The following is a 22,218-nucleotide window of genomic DNA, read 5'->3' on the forward strand; positions in this document are numbered from 1 at the left end:
TAACAAGGTTATTTGTGTGAAAATACGTATCTAAAAAAACGGACGGCACACGGACTGCACACGTACGTATTTCATGACAATACGGACATTTCACACGTGCACACGGCTCGCATACGCCATCACACGGATGCCATACGTACCGGAGAAACGCCCCACAAATACGGACCCGAAAAACGGACCGTGTCATACGGACGTTTTTTTTGCGGAAGTGTGTTTTAGGCCTGAGAAGGGTTTGTCAGAGTAGTGGACAGCACCATTACATTTTATGCTGATAGTCACTCTCCACCTCTAATAGGTTTTCAAATTCCTTTGATTCCTTATATTTTCAGATTAGAAGTGTCATCAGTATGAACCATTGTAAAATGTGATAAAACAGCAGATATATTGACAAGTCTTTTTACCCATATCCATGAGTGTTTTTCTAATCCTTGCTTTGAGAGTACATCCTAGATATTGAACTTGGCAGTACACGCAAGGAGCAAAGTAGACCAAATATTGCAGTTTATATAATGTTTTTTTCTTTTGCACCTCTTGCCTGTACTGCAAGACTCCAAGACTTGAGACACTTCTATCTCATCTGCAAAAAGAATTAGGCTGCATGCCCACGATCAGTGTTTGCAGCGTTTTAGAGGCAGCATGCTTCAGCTGCGTCCAAAATGCTGCGTTGTACAGTACAAGCATAGTAGATGGGATTTCTATAAATCTTGATTTTTCCGCAGCAAACACTGACCTGCGATGCGTCTTTCCAGACCGCAACATGTCAATTGTTTACTGCGGATTCAGATGCGTCCTTTGTAGGGAGGCAACAAGCGAGAGACCACAGTGCACTGAACCCTGATCATGGGTACAAGCAGCTGCAGTCTCCTGTGTTCTCCTGCGGAGGAGACTCGTGGCACCGCAGGTCAGGATCCGCTGCGTCCAGGACACAGTTACCCTTAGTGACAATATTTGCCCAATAGTCAGTGCTTTCCATGCTACACACTTTACACCACTGCACTAAAAAAAAAAATAATCAATGCTGCAACATTTAACAAAATGGGAAGATATTTATCTACAATCTGCCATGTTTTAGAATATTGTTGACTATAAGCAGTGGAAAATGTCAGAAATGGAAAGTTAGTAGAAAAATCATTGTGACCTTTGGTGGAAATCAACATATCTGAATGATTTTTATTGTTACTTATATTTCTAGCGCCAGCATGCATACAGGTTGGATACTTGGAAAGTCGATTGTACATTTTGCTGTTTTCTTCTTCAAAGGTCACAACATTAAAACAGCTGCATTTCATATGGAGAAACTAGCAAACTGTTAATGATGTACAGTGGGTGCTAAGAAGTCCTATGGAGGACAGTGTTGCCTGCAGATTTTTTTGAGATAAGATGCAATTTCTATCTTATTAGTAAGTAAATCCCCTATGCACAATAAATCCATAAAAATACTTGTTTCATGAGTAGTATAAGTGGAATTCAATCCGCTCTGGTCGTTGTTAAAGTAGTTTATTAGTTCTGGCATGGTCGCTACATGTAGGATGTTTCTGTAGTTACCATACCAGACGTTGTGCAGTTCCAATGGATTGTATTCTAAAAAATGTATTTAGACTCCAATTAACCAACAAAAATTGTGGCAATCAACTGGGAAAATGCTGCCCCATTAATGACCCAGTAATTTGAACAAAATAAAGTATCATCCAGCCAAAAATAATTGTTTTAAGGGATAAAATACAACTACTTATGAATAATGAATCATATACAGTCAGGGCCAGAAATATTTGGACAGTGACACAAGTTTTGTTATTTTAACTGTTTACAAAAACATGTTCAGAAATACAATTATATATATAATATGGGCTGAAAGTGCACACTCCCAGCTGCAATATGAGAGTTTTCACATCCAAATCGGAGAAAGGGTTTAGGAATCATAGCTCTGTAATGCATAGCCTCCTCTTTTTCAAGGGACCAAAAGTAATTGGACAAGGGACTCTAAGGGCTGCAATTAACTCTGAAGACGTCTTCCTCATTAACCTGTAATCAATGAAGTAGTTAAAAGGTCTGAGGTTGATTACAGGTGTGTGGTTTTGCATTTGGAAGCTGTTGCTGTGACCAGACAACATGCGGTCTAAGGAACTCTCAATTGAGGTGAAGCAGAACATCCTGAGGCTGAAAAAAAAGAAAAAATCCATCAGAGAGATAGCAGACATGCTTGGAGTAGCAAAATCAACAGTAGGGTACATTCTGAGAAAAAAGGAATTGACTGGTGAGCTTGGGAACTCAAAAAGGCCTGGGCGTCCATGGATGACAACAGTGGTGGATGATCGCCGCATACTTTCTTTGGTGAAGAAGAACCCGTTCACAACATCAACTGAAGTCCAGAACACTCTCAGTGAAGTAGGTGTATCTGTCTCTAAGTCAACAGTAAAGAGAAGACTCCATGATAGTAAATACAAAGGGTTCACATCTAGATGCAAACCATTCATCAATTCCAAAAATAGACAGGCCAGAGTTAAATTTGCTGAAAAACACCTCATGAAGCCAGCTCAGTTCTGGAAAAGTATTCTATGGACAGATGAGACAAAGATCAACCTGCACCAGAATGATGGGAAGAAAAAAGTTTGGAGAAGAAAGGGAACGGCACATGATCCAAGGCACACCACATCCTCTGTAAAACATGGTGGAGGCAACGTGATGGCATGGGCATGCATGGCTTTCAATGGCACTGGGTCACTTGTGTTTATTGATGACATAACAGCAGACAAGAGTAGCCGGATGAATTCTGAAGTGTACCGGGATATACTTCAGCCCAGATTCAGCCAAATGCCGCAAAGTTGATCGGACGGCGCTTCATAGTACAGATGGACAATGACCCCAAGCATACAGCCAAAGCTACCCAGGAGTTCATGAGTGCAAAAAAGTGGAACCTTCTGCAATGGCCAAGTCAATCACCAGATCTTAACCCAATTGAGCAAGCATTTCACTTGCTCAAATCCAGACTTAAGACGGAAAGACCCACAAACAAGCAAGACCTGAAGGCTGCAGCTGTAAAGGCCTGGCAAAGCATTAAGAAGGAGGAAACCCAGCGTTTGGTGATGTCCATGGGTTCCAGACTTAAGGCAGTGATTGCCTCCAAAGGATTTGCAACAAAATATTGAAAATAAAAATATTTTGTTTGGGTTTGGTTTATTTGTCCAATTACTTTTGATCTCCTAAAATGTGGAGTGTTTGTAAAGAAATGTGTACAATTCCTACAATTTCTATCAGATATTTTTGTTCAAACCTTCAAATTAAACGTTACAATCTGCACTTGAATTCTGTTGTAGAGGTTTAATTTCAAATTCAATGTGGTGGCATGCAGAGCCCAACTCGCGAAAATTGTGTCACTGTCCAAATATTTCTGGACCTAACTGTAAATCAGTGCAATGATGAACAAGACATGAGGAATGAGAGTGTACATTTAGATATGTGCTCAGGTAAACTAGTCATCTCAAACCACCTGCTTGGTATCCCTAATATACTCAAGGATATGCCAAAGAGGCAGGAGGCATAGAACCTCTACCCACGACTATTGGTTTAAATATTGCAGGAAAACCTTCTTTGTGAACATTCAAGAAGTGAATGAAACACAGGTATATAAGGATTTACCTTTGCATGTACTGCCATATTTAATATGTACAGTAGCATGTACTACATGGACTCTCAAAAAAATGGTTTGAAAACACCAAGATTTTGCATTTGTTTGACTACTAAATGTTGCTCACTTTACTATCTGTAAATTTTCCACTATCTTTAGATTTTGTATTCCCAATCCCAATTATGTGACTGCGCAATCACATAATCAGCCTCCTCCATGGCAACTTCTATCTCTTTAGTCTTCTCCCTTCCAATTTTACCAGGATCACGTGATCGCATCTGATCAAGGGACTAATTGTTCGATGATCAGACTTTAGTGCTGCCCGAATATATGTCATCTGCACAATCAAGAATTAAGTGGCTATGTTACCCGCTTACTACACACTGGTACTGGATATGTCTGGGGAAATGATTTTAATTTATTGGCTGTATATTATTTAAATAGTGAGTTTTTCAGCACAATATTAACCCAGAATGAAGCATTTCTTTGTGAAACATGAGTCAAGGGGAGTAAGTTCCTGTCTATTAATCTAAAATTTACTTTTTCCTTAAATAATTGTTGTTTTGTCATTATTTGCATATGCCATTTCCAAATTATAAGGGATTAGAAATTGCTGTATAATTCTTTGGTTACATAAGCTTTAGAAAAACGGCATACACCCCTTATTCTTGTTTTTATATGATACATGATTCATTGATATGTTGTTTAAAGCCATCTACTGTCTTTTGTGGATAACCCTTTGGTATATCATAGTGATTGATCATTAGTGATGGGCATACTCGGACTGAAAAAGTCCAGATCCGCGTGGTTTCAATCATACCCGAGTGCCGGGCCTGAGCCCAGAATTCCAGGCAATGATCCTGATCTGGCAACTCAGAAAATAAAAAAAAATAAAGGAAAAATAAAGAAAAAATAATAAAGCAAGCAAGCTGTACTTACCGAGTCTCCAGCATGGCTATAACTGCTCCCGAATCCACTCAGTAATTTCCAGGGCCACTCATTAGCTTCTTTTGATATGCACGGCTTTCTCCGCCCACCGGCGTCTGTGATTGGTTGCAGTAAGACTTGCTCAAAGCCTGTGTGACAGCCTGTCTGATACTTACAATCACAGAATAGGTGAACTGTTTTTTTCTTTTTACTTTTGACCTCCAATCACAAACCCTGTCTGCGGGTCTATCGTACAGTAAAAATAAATAAAGAAATAAATTGGCATAAAGTCCCACCTAATATTATGATAGCCAGCACAGATAAAGCATACTGCTACAGGCTGCAGCCTCAGCCTTACAATAGCAGCCTGCAGACACCCAGGATTGTTGCATCCATTAGATGGATGCAGTGATAATCAGGGTTAATGTCAGTTGACAGATGCCACTAAGCCCTATATTACTAATTGGAGGCTCCTATGTGACCCCTCTATTACTAATCTGTAAGTGAAAGTAAATAAACAGAACACTGAAAAAATCCTTTACTTGAAATTAGAGATGAGCGAACCGGTCGCGGTTCGGCTCGAGGTTGGTTCGTCGAACGTTCGACGAACCGAACTCGAACTGCATAGGAAACAATGGCAGGCAATCACAAACACAGAAAAACACCTAGAAAACACCCTCAAAGGTGTCCTAAAGGTGACAAACAACTCAAACACATTGGAAAGTGACAAGGACATATACTCATACTCAAATTGGGCCACACACACACCCACCCCTTCAGTGGTAGCACTTGTGCCCCAGTTGCACACTTCACAGCTAGATTTGCATCAAGCACATTCAAAAATACGCCATAATTAACCGGTCCCCAGGATGACACCAGGGTAGGTAGCTAAGTCTTTCCTGATCCCAGCTCTGTGCAGCTTGGATCATTTATAAAAAACACAGCAATCAAGGGTTACTCCAAGCGGAGTCTCCCTTTTTTCCAAAAATTGGGCCCCACACACACCCACCCCTTCAGTGGCAGCAGTTGTGCCCTAGTTGTACACTTCACAGCTACATTTGCATCAAGCACATTCAAAAATACGCCATTCTTATCCGTCCCCAGGATGACACCGGGGTAGGTAGCAAAGTCTTTCCTGATCCCAGCTCTGTTCATCTTGGCTTCTTTTAAAAACAATGTAAGCAAGGGTTACTCCAAGCGGAGTCTCCCTTTTTTCCAAAAATTGGGCCCCACACACACCCACCCCTTCAGTGGCAGCAGTTGTGCCCTAGTTGTACACTTCACAGCTAGATTTGCATCAAGCACATTCAAAAATACGTCATTCTTATCCGTCCCCAGGATGACACCGGGGTAGGTAGCAAAGTCTTTCCTGATCCCAGCTCTGTTCATCTTGGCTTCTTTTAAAAACACATCAAGCAAGGGTTACTCCAAGCGGAGTCTCCCCTTTTTCCAAAAATTGGGCCCCACACACACCCACCCCTTCAGTGGCAGCAGTTGTGCCCTAGTTGTACACTTCACAGCTACATTTGCATCAAGCACATTCAAAAATACGCCGTTCTTATCCATCCCCAGGATGACACCGGGGTAGGTAGCAAAGTCTTTGCTGACCCATGACTTGTTCATCTTGGCTTCTTTTAAAAACAATGTAAGCAAGGGTTACTCCAAGCGGAGTCTCCCTTTTTTCCAAAAATTGGGCCCCACACACACCCACCCCTTCAGTGGCAGCAGTTGTGCCCTAGTTGTACACTTCACAGCTACATTTGCATCAAGCACATTCAAAAATACGCCATTCTTATCCGTCCCCAGGATAACACCGGGGTAGGTAGCAAAGTCTTTCCTGATCCCAGCTCTGTTCATCTTGGCTTCTTTTAAAAACACAGCAAGCAAGGGTTACTCCAAGCGGAGTCTCCCTTTTTTTCCAAAAATTGGGCCCAACACACCCACCCATTCAGTGGCAGCAGTTGTGCCCCAGTTGTACACTTCACAGCTAGATTTGCATCAAGCACATTCAAAAATACGTCATTCTTATCCGTCCCCAGGATGACACCGGGGTAGGTAGCAAAGTCTTTCCTGATCCCAGCTCTGTTCATCTTGGCTTCTTTTAAAAACACAGCAAGCAAGGGTTACTCCAAGCGGAGTCTCCCTTTTTTTCTAACAATTGGGCCCCACACACCCACCCATTCAGTGGCAGCAGTTGTGCCCCAGTTGTACACTTCACAGCTAGATTTGCATCAAGCACATTCAAAAATACGTCATTCTTATCCGTCCCCAGGATGACACCGGGGTAGGTAGCAAAGTCTTTCCTGATCCCAGCTCTGTTCATCTTGGCTTCTTTTAAAAACACAGCAAGCAAGGGTTACTCCAAGCGGAGTCTCCCTTTTTTTCCAAAAATTGGGCCCCACACACCCACCCATTCAGTGACAGCAGTTGTGCCCCAGTTGTACACTTCACAGCTAGATTTGCATCAAGCACATTCAAAAATACGTCATTCTTATCCGTCCCCAGGATGACACCGGGGTAGGTAGCAAAGTCTTTCCTGATCCCAGATCTGTTCATCTTGGCTTCTTTTAAAAACACAGCAAGCAAGGGTTACTCCAAGCGGAGTCTCCCTTTTTTTCCAAAAATTGGGCCCCACACACCCACCCATTCAGTGGCAGCAGTTGTGCCCCAGTTGTACGCTTCACAGCTAGATTTGCATCAAGCACATTCAAAAATACGTCATTCTTATCCGTCCCCAGGATGACACCGGCGTAGGTAGCAAAGTCTTTCCTGATCCCAGCTCTGTTCATCTTGGCTTCTTTTAAAAACACAGCAAGCAAGGGTTACTCCAAGCGGAGTCTCCCTTTTTTTCCAAAAATTGGGCCCCACACACCCACCCATTCAGTGGCAGCAGTTGTGCCCCAGTTGTACACTTCACAGCTAGATTTGCATCAAGCACATTCAAAAATACGTCATTCTTATCCGTCCCCAGGATGACACCGGGGTAGGTAGCAAAGTCTTTCCTGATCCCAGCTCTGTTCATCTTGGCTTCTTTTAAAAACACATCAAGCAAGGGTTACTCCAAGCGGAGTCTCCCTTTTTTCCAAAAATTGGGCCCCACACACACCCACCCCTTCAGTGGCAGCAGTTGTGCCCTAGTTGTACACTTCACAGCTACATTTGCATCAAGCACATTCAAAAATACGCCATTCTTATCCATCCCCAGGATGACACCGGGGTAGGTAGCAAAGTCTTTGCTGACCCATGACTTGTTCATCTTGGCTTCTTTTAAAAACAATGTAAGCAAGGGTTACTCCAAGCGGAGTCTCCCTTTTTTCCAAAAATTGGGCCCCACACACACCCACCCCTTCAGTGGCAGCAGTTGTGCCCTAGTTGTACACTTCACAGCTACATTTGCATCAAGCACATTCAAAAATACGCCATTCTTATCCGTCCCCAGGATGACACCGGGGTAGGTAGCAAAGTCTTTCCTGATCCCAGCTCTGTTCATCTTGGCTTCTTTTAAAAACACATCAAGCAAGGGTTACTCCAAGCGGAGTCTCCCTTTTTTTCCAAAAATTGGGCCCCACACACCCACCCATTCAGTGGAAGCAGTTGTGCCCCAGTTGTACACTTCACAGCTAGATTTGCATCAAGCACATTCAAAAATACGTCATTCTTATCCGTCCCCAGGATGACACCGGGGTAGGTAGCAAAGTCTTTCCTGATCCCAGCTCTGTTCATCTTGGCTTCTTTTAAAAACACATCAAGCAAGGGTTACTCCAAGCGGAGTCTCCCTTTTTTCCAAAAATTGGGCCCCACACACACCCACCCCTTCAGTGGCAGCAGTTGTGCCCTAGTTGTACACTTCACAGCTACATTTGCATCAAGCACATTCAAAAATACGCCATTCTTATCCATCCCCAGGATGACACCGGGGTAGGTAGCAAAGTCTTTGCTGACCCATGACTTGTTCATCTTGGCTTCTTTTAAAAACAATGTAAGCAAGGGTTACTCCAAGCGGAGTCTCCCTTTTTTCCAAAAATTGGGCCCCACACACACCCACCCCTTCAGTGGCAGCAGTTGTGCCCTAGTTGTACACTTCACAGCTACATTTGCATCAAGCACATTCAAAAATACGCCATTCTTATCCGTCCCCAGGATGACACCGGGGTAGGTAGCAAAGTCTTTCCTGATCCCAGCTCTGTTCATCTTGGCTTCTTTTAAAAACACATCAAGCAAGGGTTACTCCAAGCGGAGTCTCCCTTTTTTTCCAAAAATTGGGCCCCACACACCCACCCATTCAGTGGCAGCAGTTGTGCCCCAGTTGTACACTTCACAGCTAGATTTGCATCAAGCACATTCAAAAATACGTCATTCTTATCCGTCCCCAGGATGACACCGGGGTAGGTAGCAAAGTCTTTCCTGATCCCAGCTCTGTTCATCTTGGCTTCTTTTAAAAACACAGCAAGCAAGGGTTACTCCAAGCGGAGTCTCCCTTTTTTTCCAAAAATTGGGCCCCACACACCCACCCATTCAGTGGCAGCAGTTGTGCCCCAGTTGTACACTTCACAGCTAGATTTGCATCAAGCACATTCAAAAATACGCCATAATTAACCGTCCCCAGGATGACACCAGGGTAGGTAGCAAAGTCTTTCCTGATCCCAGCTCTGTTCATCTTGGCTTCTTTTAAAAACAATGTAAGCAAGGGTTACTCCAAGTGGAGTCTCCCTTTTTTTCCAAAAATTGGGCCCCACACACCCACCCATTCAGTGGCAGCACTTGTGCCCTAGTTGCAAACAGGATGTTTTGATTTGCATCAAGCACATTCCAAATCAACAAGCATTTACTCTCCCCAGGATGACACAGGGGTAGTAAATTCCTTCTGGATCCATGACTTGTTCATTTTGATGAACGTCAGTCTGTCCACATTGTCACTGGACAGACGCGTGCGCTTATCTGTCAGCACACACCCAGCAGCACTGAATACACGTTCAGAGACAACGCTGGCAGCTGGACACGACAAAATCTCCAAGGCGTAAGTTGCGAGCTCTGGCCATTTTTCTAGGTTTGAAGCCCAAAAGGAGCAAGGCTCCAGTTGCACAGTCATGGCATCGATGTTCATTTGGAGATACTCCTGTATCATCCTCTCCAGCCGTTGACTATGTGTCAGACTTGTTGTCTCTGGTGGCCTTGCAAAAGAGGGTCTAAAAAAATTATGAAAAGATTCCATAAAATTGCTGTTACCGGCACCAGATACGGTCCTACTGGTACGGGTAGACTGTTGAAGATGACGAGACCGTCCCATGTTTGTCAAGTTACAACTGGGAGATTCACTCCCTGCACCTGCACGGTTGTTTGGTGGAAAAGCCGAGCTAAGATCTAGTAACAGCTTCTGCTGATACTCCTGCATACGTGCGTCCCTTTCTATGGCTGGAATTATGTCACAAAATTTGGACTTGTACCGGGGATCTAATAGTGTGGCAATCCAGTAGTCATCATCACTTCTAATTTTGACAATACGACTGTCATGTTGGAGGTAGTGCAACAAAAAGGCACTCATGTGTCTTGCGCAGCCATGCGGACCAAGTCCACGCTGTGTTTGTGGCATAGAGGTGCTACCCGTTCTTTCTTCCTCTGACATCTGACCCCAACCTCTTTCAACTGAAATTTGACCAAGGTCTCCCTCATCCGCTGAGTCTTCCATGTCCATGGACAGTTCGTCCTCCATTTCTTCATGTTCTCCTGCACCTTGCTCAACATTTCGCCTGCTACTATGCGCCCTTGTCGATCCCTGTCCCCCTTGGTCCCATGCCTGCTGCGTTGGTGATGATGAACGTCTGGACCTTGGTGATGTTGTTGTCCCTTGCGCATATGAATCCTCCTGTAGTTCCTCCCCTTCATGTTGTCCCACCCCCTGACTCCGAATAGTGTTTAGCGTGTGCTCCAGCATGTAAATGACTGGAATCGTCATGCTGATAATGGCATTGTCAGCGCTAAACATATTCGTCGCCATGTCGAAACTGTGCAGAAGGGTGCATAGGTCCTTGATCTGAGACCACTCCATCAGGGTGATCTGCCCCACCTCTGCATCTCGTTGGCCCAGGCTATACGTCATGACGTATTGCACCAGGGCTCTGCGGTGCTGCCACAGTCGCTGTAACATGTGGAGAGTTGAATTCCAGCGTGTCGCCACATCGCATTTCAGGCGATGAACCGGCAGGCCGAAAGACTTCTGGAGCGATGCAAGTCGCTCAGCTGCGGCGCTTCAACGGCGGAAGTGAGCAGACAGTTTTTGTGCCCTGATCAGAAGGCCATCTAGGCCGGGATAGTGTGTTAAAAATTGCTGCACGACAAGGTTCAACACGTGAGCCATACAAGGTACGTGTGTCACCTTGCCCAGGCGAAGGGCCGCACCCAGGTTTGCAGCATTGTCGCACACGGCCTTACCAGGCTGCAGGTTGAGTGGAGACAACCATTTATTAAACTCGGACCGCAGAGCTGACCACAACTCCTCAGCTGTGTGACTCTTATTACCAAGACATGTCAAGCTAAAGACCGCCTGATGCCGTTGCGCTCTGCTGCCAGCATAGTAATGAGGGGTGCGTGATTCCTTCTGCGCAGTGAGAACGCTGGTGGCCTGACCAGGCAGGCTTGGGGCGGAGGTGGAGGACCCAGATGAGGTGGAGGATGCAGAAGCAGTGGCGGAACTTGGACAGACAGAGGATTGACACACAAGTCGTGGGGACGGCAAGACTTGTGCAGCAGACCCTTCACCATCTATCACCATAGTTACCCAGTGCCCAGTCAGCGACATGTAACGTCCCTGTCCATGCTTACTGGTCCAAGTATCGGTGGTGAAATGCACCCGTTCACACACAGAGTTTCTCAAGGAAGCGGTGATGTTGTGTGCGACATGCTGGTGTAGCGCGGGCACACCTTTCTTAGAGAAGTAGTGGCGACTAGGCATCTGGTACTGGGGCACAGCGACAGACATAAGGTCTCTAAAATCCTGTGTGTCCACTAGGCGGAAAGGCAGCATTTCGGTAGCCAACAGCTTACAGAGGGATAGAGTCAACCTCTTAGCTTTGTCATGGGTCGGAGGAAGTGGCCTTTTATTTGACCACATCTGAGGGACAGAGATCTGGCTGCTGTGTGTAGACGGTGTTGAGTAGGGTGTCCCTGGAAAAATGCAGGTTTGTGAGGAAAGTGCAGGCGGAGACATGATGTTGCCTTCATCCAACGTTGGTGCTATCGATGTCTGAGAGAGCTGTACACACTCACTTGTTTCCCCTTCCAAACCAACTGACGACCTTACAAGCAAACTGCCTGTTGCGGTTACAGTGGTGGAAGTTTTGCGTGGAAAAACAGGTGTGACAGCTGTCCCCACAGTCCTAGAAGATGAAGAGCGCGCGGATGCACTGGAAGGGGCGGGCGGTGGATGGTTCGCTCCGCTAGGCCGCATTGCAGCACGGTGAGCTTCCCACCGGGACTTATGATATTTAGTCATGTGACGATTCATGGAAGAAGTTGTCAAACTGCTGAGGTTTTGACCTCTACTAACAGAATCATGACAAATGTTACATATCACATGAGTTGGGCGATCTTTTTCGATGTGAAAAAAGGACCAGGCTAGGCAAGGCTTAGAGGCCATGCGACCTGTTGATCCACCCCGAATAATGCTCATAGGCAGAGTGGTGGCTGAGGATGCAGTTGTAGACGTGCTACCAGTGCTCCGACTCTGTCCAGGAAGGCGCAAGGTAACTTCGTCGTCGGTTGCATCCTCCTCCACCGCCTCTGTTGACCTCCTCGAGTGCCTGACTGGGGGTTGACAGTAGGTGGGATCTAGAACGTCATCATCAATTGTTGTGTTTGCACTCCCCTCCCCCTCAGACCGAGCCTCTTCTTGCCCTGACCGAATATTTAAGTTGTCATCCCAATCGGGTATCTGCGTCTCATCTTCATCAGTATGTTCCTCATTGTCTATAACCACAGGTGTTACAGTTTGTGACAAAGGGTCAACATTATGCTCAGAAACTTGGTCCTCACGGCCTGAATCAGAGTCACAAAGGTTCTGGGCATCACTGCAGACCATTTCCTGTTCTGTACTCACTGTAGCTTGGGAGCAGACCTCTGATTCCCAGGCTATAGTGTGACTGAACAGCTCTGCAGACTCAGCCATCTCAGTTCCACCATACTGTGCAGGGCTGATGGAGACTTCAGAGCTGGGAGAAATCAAGTGTGATTGGGATGACAACTCAGAGGACTGGTGTTTTTTGGATGCGGTACTTGAAGTGGCTGAGAGGGCACTTGTTGGACCACTTGAGATCCATTCAAGCATTTTCCTTTTTTGCCCATCATCTACCTTTGTTCCTCTTGTTCGTGTCCGTAAAAAAGGGAGCACATCGGATTGTCCACAATAAGTAGTAGACATCTTACTTTTGCTAGTAGATGGTCTATCTGCAGCAGATGATAATGGAGCTTTGCCACCTTCCCCACTGACAAAACCTTTTTTGCCTTTTCCACCACGCCTCTTCCCCTTTCCACCAGCATCTGTCATTTTGCCACTCATGTTGATTGCGACAAGATTGTGGACTGAAAATGTGGTAGTAAATATTGAGAGGTGGTGAAGATTGCAGTGGTGGTCTAGCTTTATTAACAGCAGAATAATAAAGAATAAATATCCCTGACAATGTAACTTAGTTATAATTAGTTGGAGTGTGCAACGCAGGCAGACGTGCTGCAAATGTCTTGGCACTAGTGGGACTAAAGCAAAGTCCAATAGCCACGTATAGGATGCCACTAGGTACACTGAGTGTGTGCTAGTATAATGGCTTAGTTATAATTAGTTGGAGTGTGCAACGCAGGCAGATGCGCTCTGCAAATGTCTTGGCACTAGTGGGACTATAGCAAAGTCCAATAGCCACGTACAGGATGCCACTAGGTACACTGAGTGTTTGCTAGTATAATGGCTTAGTTATAATTAGTTGGAGTGTGCAACGCAGGCAGATGCGCTCTGCAAATGTCTTGGCACTAGTGGGACTATAGCAAAGTCCAATAGCCACGTATAGGATGCCACTAGGTACACTGAGTGTGTGCTAGTATAATTGCTTAGTTATAATTAGTTGGAGTGTGCAACGCAGGCAGATGCGCTCTGCAAATGTCTTGGCACTAGTGGGACTATAGCAAAGTCCAATAGCCACGTATAGGATGCCACTAGGTACACTGAGTGTGTGCTAGTATAATGGCTTAGTTATAATTAGTTGGAGTGTGCAACGCAGGCAGATGCGCTCTGCAAATGTCTTGGCACTAGTGGGACTATAGCAAAGTCCAATAGCCACGTATAGGATGCCACTAGGTACACTAAGTGTTTGCTAGTATAATGGCTTAGTTATAATTAGTTGGAGTGTGCAACGCAGGCAGATGCGCTCTGCAAATGTCTTGGCACTAGTGGGACTATAGCAAAGTCCAATAGCCACGTATAGGATGCCACTAGGTACACTGAGTGTGTGCTAGTATAATGGCTTAGTTATAATTAGTTGGAGTGTGCAACGCAGGCAGATGCGCTCTGCAAATGTCTTGGCACTAGTGGGACTATAGCAAAGTCCAATAGCCACGTATAGGATGCCACTAGGTACACTAAGTGTTTGCTAGTATAATGGCTTAGTTATAATTAGTTGGAGTGTGCAACGCAGGCAGATGCGCTCTGCAAATGTCTTGGCACTAGTGGGACTATAGCAAAGTCCAATAGCCACGTATAGGATGCCACTAGGTACACTAAGTGTTTGCTAGTATAATGGCTTAGTTATAATTAGTTGGAGTGTGCAACGCAGGCAGATGCGCTCTGCAAATGTCTTGGCACTAGTGGGACTATAACAAAGTCCAATAGCCACGTATAGGATGCCACTAGGTACACTGAGTGTGTGCTAGTATAATGGCTTAGTTATAATTAGTTGGAGTGTGCAACGCAGGCAGATGCGCTCTGCATATGTCTTGGCACTAGTGGGACTATAGCAAAGTCCAATAGCCACGTATAGGATGCCACTAGGTACACTTAGTGTTTGCTAGTATAATGGCTTAGTTATAATTAGTTGGAGTGTGCAACGCAGGCAGATGCGCTCTGCAAATGTCTTGGCACTAGTGGGACTATAGCAAAGTCCAATAGCCACGTATAGGATGCCACTAGGTACACTGAGTGTGTGCTAGTATAATGGCTTAGTTATAATTAGTTGGAGTGTGCAACGCAGGCAGATGCGCTCTGCAAATGTCTTGGCACTAGTGGGAATATAGCAAAGTCCAATAGCCACGTATAGGATGCCACTAGGTACACTGAGTGTGTGCTAGTATAATGGCTTAGTTATAATTAGTTGGAGTGTGCAACGCAGGCAGATGCGCTCTGCAAATGTCTTGGCACTAGTGGGACTATAGCAAAGTCCAATAGCCACGTATAGGATGCCACTAGGTACACTGAGTGTGTGCTAGTATAATGGCTTAGTTATAATTAGTTGGAGTGTGCAACGCAGGCAGATGCGCTCTGCAAATGTCTTGGCACTAGTGGGACTATAGCAAAGTCCAATAGCCACGTATAGGATGCCACTAGGTACACTGAGTGTGTGCTAGTATAATGGCTTAGTTATAATTAGTTGGAGTGTGCAACGCAGGCAGATGCGCTCTGCAAATGTCTTGGCACTAGTGGGACTATAGCAAAGTCCAATAGCCACGTATAGGATGCCACTAGGTACACTAAGTGTTTGCTAGTATAATGGCTTAGTTATAATTAGTTGGAGTGTGCAACGCAGGCAGATGCGCTCTGCAAATGTCTTGGCACTAGTGGGACTATAGCAAAGTCCAATAGCCACGTATAGGATGCCACTAGGTACACTGAGTGTGTGCTAGTATAATGGCTTAGTTATAATTAGTTGGAGTGTGCAACGCAGGCAGATGCGCTCTGCAAATGTCTTGGCACTAGTGGGACTATAGCAAAGTCCAATAGCCACGTATAGGATGCCACTAGGTACACTAAGTGTTTGCTAGTATAATGGCTTAGTTATAATTAGTTGGAGTGTGCAACGCAGGCAGATGCGCTCTGCAAATGTCTTGGCACTAGTGGGACTATAGCAAAGTCCAATAGCCACGTATAGGATGCCACTAGGTACACTAAGTGTTTGCTAGTATAATGGCTTAGTTATAATTAGTTGGAGTGTGCAACGCAGGCAGATGCGCTCTGCAAATGTCTTGGCACTAGTGGGACTATAGCAAAGTCCAATAGCCACGTATAGGATGCCACTAGGTACACTGAGTGTGTGCTAGTATAATGGCTTAGTTATAATTAGTTGGAGTGTGCAACGCAGGCAGATGCGCTCTGCAAATGTCTTGGCACTAGTGGGACTCTAGCAAAGTCCAATAGCCACGTATAGGATAACACTAGGTACACTGAGTGTTTGCTAGTATAATGGCTTAGTTATAATTAGTTGGAGTGTGCAACGCAGGCAGATGCGCTCTGCAAATGTCTTGGCACTAGTGGGACTATAGCAAAGTCCAATAGCCACGTATAGGATGCCACTAGGTACACTAAGTGTTTGCTAGTATAATGGCTTAGTTATAATTAGTTGGAGTGTGCAACGCAGGCAGATGCGCTCTGCAAATGTCTTGGCACTAGTGGGACTATAGCAAAGTCCAATAGCCACGTATAGGATGCCACTAGGTACACTGAGTGTGTGCTAGTATAATGGCTTAGTTATAATTAGTTGGAGTGTGCAACGCAGGCAGATGCGCTCTGCAAATGTCTTGGCACTAGTGGGACTATAGCAAAGTCCAATAGCCACGTATAGGATGCCACTAGGTACACTGAGTGTGTGCTAGTATAATGGCTTAGTTATAATTAGTTGGAGTGTGCAACGCAGGCAGATGCGCTCTGCAAATGTCTTGGCACTAGTGGGACTATAGCAAAGTCCAATAGCCACGTATAGGATGCCACTAGGTACACTAAGTGTTTGCTAGTATAATGGCTTAGTTATAATTAGTTGGAGTGTGCAACGCAGGCAGATGCGCTCTGCAAATGTCTTGGCACTAGTGGGACTATAGCAAAGTCCAATAGCCACGTATAGGATGCCACTAGGTACACTGAGTGTGTGCTAGTATAATGGCTTAGTTATAATTAGTTGGAGTGTGCAACGCAGGCAGATGCGCTCTGCAAATGTCTTGGCACTAGTGGGACTATAGCAAAGTCCAATAGCCACGTATAGGATGCCACTAGGTACACTAAGTGTTTGCTAGTATAATGGCTTAGTTATAATTAGTTGGAGTGTGCAACGCAGGCAGATGCGCTCTGCAAATGTCTTGGCACTAGTGGGACTATAGCAAAGTCCAATAGCCACGTATAGGATGCCACTAGGTACACTAAGTGTTTGCTAGTATAATGGCTTAGTTATAATTAGTTGGAGTGTGCAACGCAGGCAGATGCGCTCTGCAAATGTCTTGGCACTAGTGGGACTATAGCAAAGTCCAATAGCCACGTATAGGATGCCACTAGGTACACTGAGTGTGTGCTAGTATAATGGCTTAGTTATAATTAGTTGGAGTGTGCAACGCAGGCAGATGCGCTCTGCAAATGTCTTGGCACTAGTGGGACTCTAGCAAAGTCCAATAGCCACGTATAGGATAACACTAGGTACACTGAGTGTTTGCTAGTATAATGGCTTAGTTATAATTAGTTGGAGTGTGCAACGCAGGCAGATGCGCTCTGCAAATGTCTTGGCACTAGTGGGACTATAGCAAAGTCCAATAGCCACGTATAGGATGCCACTAGGTACACTGAGTGTGTGCTAGTATAATGGCTTAGTTATAATTAGTTGGAGTGTGCAACGCAGGCAGATGCGCTCTGCAAATGTCTTGGCACTAGTGGGACTATAGCAAAGTCCAATAGCCACGTATAGGATGCCACTAGGTACACTGAGTGTGTGCTAGTATAATGGCTTAGTTATAATTAGTTGGAGTGTGCAACGCAGGCAGATGCGCTCTGCAAATGTCTTGGTACTAGTGGGACTATAGCAAAGTCCAATAGCCACGTATAGGATGCCACTAGGTACACTGAGTGTGTGCTAGTATAATGGCTTAGTTATAATTAGTTGGAGTGTGCAACGCAGGCAGATGCGCTCTGCAAATGTCCTGGCACTAGTGGGACTATAGCAAAGTCCAATAGCCACGTATAGGATGCCACTAGGTACACTAAGTGTTTGCTAGTATAATGGCTTAGTTATAATTAGTTGGAGTGTGCAACGCAGGCAGATGCGCTCTGCAAATGTCTTGGCACTAGTGGGACTATAGCAAAGTCCAATAGCCACGTATAGGATGCCACTAGGTACACTGAGTGTGTGCTAGTATAATGGCTTAGTTATAATTAGTTGGAGTGTGCAACGCAGGCAGATGCGCTCTGCAAATGTCTTGGCACTAGTGGGACTATAGCAAAGTCCAATAGCCACGTATAGGATGCCACTAGGTACACTGAGTGTTTGCTAGTATAATGGCTTAGTTATAATTAGTTGGAGTGTGCAACGCAGGCAGATGCGCTCTGCAAATGTCTTGGCACTAGTGGGACTATAGCAAAGTCCAATAGCCACGTATAGGATGCCACTAGGTACACTAAGTGTTTGCTAGTATAATGGCTTAGTTATAATTAGTTGGAGTGTGCAACGCAGGCAGATGCGCTCTGCAAATGTCTTGGCACTAGTGGGACTATAGCAAAGTCCAATAGCCACGTATAGCATGCCACTAGGTACACTGAGTGTGTGCTAGTATAATGGCTTAATTATAATTAGTTGGAGTGTGCAACGCAGGCAGATGCGCTCTGCAAATGTCTTGGCACTAGTGGGACTATAGCAAAGTCCAATAGCCACGTATAGGATGCCACTAGGTACACTGAGTGTTTGCTAGTATAATGGCTTAGTTATAATTAGTTGGAGTGTGCAACGCAGGCAGATGCGCTCTGCAAATGTCTTGGCACTAGTGGGACTATAGCAAAGTCCAATAGCCACGTATAGGATGCCACTAGGTACACTAAGTGTTTGCTAGTATAATGGCTTAGTTATAATTAGTTGGAGTGTGCAACGCAGGCAGATGCGCTCTGCAAATGTCTTGGCACTAGTGGGACTATAGCAAAGTCCAATAGCCACGTATAGCATGCCACTAGGTACACTGAGTGTGTGCTAGTATAATGGCTTAATTATAATTAGTTGGAGTGTGCAACGCAGGCAGATGCGCTCTGCAAATGTCTTGGCACTAGTGGGACTATAGCAAAGTCCAATAGCCACGTATAGGATGCCACTAGGTACACTGAGTGTTTGCTAGTATAATGGCTTAGTTATAATTAGTTGGAGTGTGCAACGCAGGCAGATGCGCTCTGCAAATGTCTTGGCACTAGTGGGACTATAGCAAAGTCCAATAGCCACGTATAGGATGCCACTAGGTACACTGAGTGTTTGCTAGTATAATGGCTTAGTTATAATTAGTTGGAGTGTGCAACGCAGGCAGATGCGCTCTGCAAATGTCTTGGCACTAGTGGGACTATAGCAAAGTCCAATAGCCACGTATAGGATGCCACTAGGTACACTGAGTGTTTGCTAGTATAATGGCTTAGTTATAATTAGTTGGAGTGTGCAACGCAGGCAGATGCGCTCTGCAAATGTCTTGGCACTAGTGGGACTATAGCAAAGTCCAATAGCCACGTATAGGATGCCACTAGGTACACTGAGTGTTTGCTAGTATAATGGCTTAGTTATAATTAGTTGTAGTGTGCAATGCAGGCAGACGTGCTCTGCAAATGTCTTTGCACTAGTGGGACTATAGCAAAGTCCAATAGCCACAGATAGGATGCCACTAGGTACACTGAGTGTTTGCTAGTATAATGGCTTAGTTATGAGTTGGAGTGTGCAGAGGACAAGAGGGTACAGTGGCAGGATTGTGGTGCTCTGGGTAGAGGAATGGAAGCCTGCCTTTCTATTCCCTCCTAATGGTGAAATGCAGGGAGGAAATCCCTGACCTTGGCTGCACAGACGCTGGCGCTGTTTTCAGGACCTGTCACCTTAACTCTGACCCTGCCGGTTTGAGCCCTTAAAAGGACTGCTATAAAGTGCTCTCCCTATGCTGTCTAACGCTGTGTATGCAGCGCATACAGCTGTATCAGCGATAGGACTCAAGACGGAGCTGCGACAGTGATGTCTGACACCAAAGACGCAGAAGGCAGATAATGGCGTCCGTGAAGAAAATGTCCGGTTTTATAATGCAGGGACATGTGACATGCAGATCCTATCACACATGCCGTTGCTTCTCTGGCTCAAAGTCCACTTAGCTGTGTGTGTGTCTGTGATTGGCTGACATGCTGGCCCGCCCCACAAGACGCGCGCGCTTAGGGAAGGAAGACAAGAAAAAAAAAAAAAAAAATGGCGATCGCCATTATAGAAACAGCAGTGATCTGAAGGCGCTGTTCACGCACACTATACACTGAAATGTGATAATAGTTTGATTCACAGAGTGACTTACACTATTACAGCAGAAACCAAGCTATGATTTAGCTGTTTTTTGGCTGCTAGAACCGTTCTCGAACGTTTCTAGAACTATCGAGCTTTTGCAAAAAGCTCGAGTTCTAGTTCGATCTAGAACATGCCCCAAAATCACTCGAGCCTAGAACTGGAGAACCACGAACCACGAACCGCGCTCAACTCTACTTGAAATAAATAACAAAAAACACCATCTTTTACCACTTTGTTAATCCCCGAAACAGCTCTGCAGGTCCGACGTAATCCACACAAGGTCCCAAGAAGATGCCAGATCTGCTACATTTGAAGTCACAGAGCGTAATTATGGAACATGACCACCTGCTATGGACTTAAGGCAGAGACTGAGCCCCAGCAATCAGTGGTGATGTCATTAGGTAAGTTGTGGCCACAACTGGAGTTTCCCACGGTCTGCCACCTGTGACCTCAGGTAACTTTACCTCAGGTGAGCTCAGTAAAGTCAGTGACCTCACCTCAGGTTATATGTCATATTATATAGTGAAGGTAAAAATCCGACAGTCTCATCAAAAACAATGCCATCTTAGCCTCCTGTACACGTAGTGGCTAGGGTTTATTTCAAAATTCCCAGACTCCACTCACTATTTCTCACGCTTACATTATCTTCACCTGAAGTGCACTCAGCAGTAGGGTTTTCCCTACTCACACATTCCACTGACTATTTATATGCATATGCTTTCTATTGTGTATAATCTGAAGATTTTTTTCTTCCCTATACAAACATAGTTTTCTCACTTTCTCACAGAGTTAGGTTTTAGAAGTTTTGAATTTATGATATTTTTTTCACCAGCACATCCCTCCACTTATTACTGGAAATTATTTGTTTATTTTTTGGCTCCAAAATGTATCCTTCATCACATACTTTACAACGGCAGGGCAGAAAATCCGCAACCCATTCCTTACTGCACTTCTTTATCATGTTGGGTCTGCAGCACCCTTCATTAATCTCTATGGAATATTATGAAGCATAATATATTGCATCAGGTAAGCAAGCAATCCCTATCCTTATTTAGAAAATATTATCAGTTAAGACCTTATGCGTTTTTTTTTATTCCACCCATCGTTTTCCTTCTTATGTAGTTGTACCACCCCGCGGCCTCGGCTGTGGCTGCCGAGCTGCTCGGGTCCGGGCTCGTGTGTCGGTGGCTCGAGTGCTTCCATACCCAGGGGTGACGTCGCTCTGGAAGGGTGTAGTGGCGGTGCACGCAGGGGTTTGGGATGTTTGGTACAGTTCGTGACGCCACCCACGGGTTGTGGTGATTGTAGGATGGACACCACCGGTGCCGTTGACTAGGCCTCCAGGTGACGGTGTTATGCAGCACGGTGTTAACCCCTCCATGGGCAGGGGGCGATGGTCCCGGGGGCCCGCAGGGAGGATGTAGGCTGCGGTGCAGGGTGCAGTGTGGCAGTGCAGCGCGATGCGGTGCCTGATGGCACTGGTGTACTCACTCTGACACAAGATAACGGAGTCTCTGGTAAACCAAACGGCAGAATGGACTGGGCCCGCAGCCGGCTGCAGGGTTGTCCCTGGACAGGTTGGTGATGGCTGTCGTTTTTCCTGCACCTGTGTTGTATGAGTGTTGACTCCTGTGCCTGAGCACCGGTAGTCCGCTCCCTGGCGTGTATATGTCATAGGAGCCAGTTTGCCCGCAGACACAGGCCCTTTGGATCTCTTGCCTTTGGCGGTGGTACTTATCCGGGATGGTTGGGCTGTTGCCTTCAATCGGGACTTGGGTGGGAATGAACCCCTGAGGTCCAGACCGCAATCAGTAAATTCGACTATCAGGGCAGCTTCTAGCCTAGTCGGTGTCTGAGTACCCTGCCTGGTGCTTGGCTCCAATCGGCTCCCCGGTTTGGTACCGGCGGGCCACCGTCCGACCCCAGTCCTACGGTTCCACCGACCATTCACCAACTCCTGCAGATGGCCACCACCGCCTGCCGACCTTGCTGGAGGTGCCTGGGCTCTGACCCAGACACCTAGACAGTCCGCGGCAGGCCTGGTCCCAGGTCTGCCCTTGACTTCTCTCCTCACTCCTCCACTGTCAACTCTCTGACTCCCTGTCTGAACTGAACTGCTTGTGTTTTCCCGCCTCCAGGCCTGTGAACTCCTCGGTGGGT

Source organism: Anomaloglossus baeobatrachus, chromosome 1 (assembly GCF_048569485.1).
Source record: "Anomaloglossus baeobatrachus isolate aAnoBae1 chromosome 1, aAnoBae1.hap1, whole genome shotgun sequence".
Classification (NCBI taxonomy): domain Eukaryota; kingdom Metazoa; phylum Chordata; class Amphibia; order Anura; family Aromobatidae; genus Anomaloglossus; species Anomaloglossus baeobatrachus.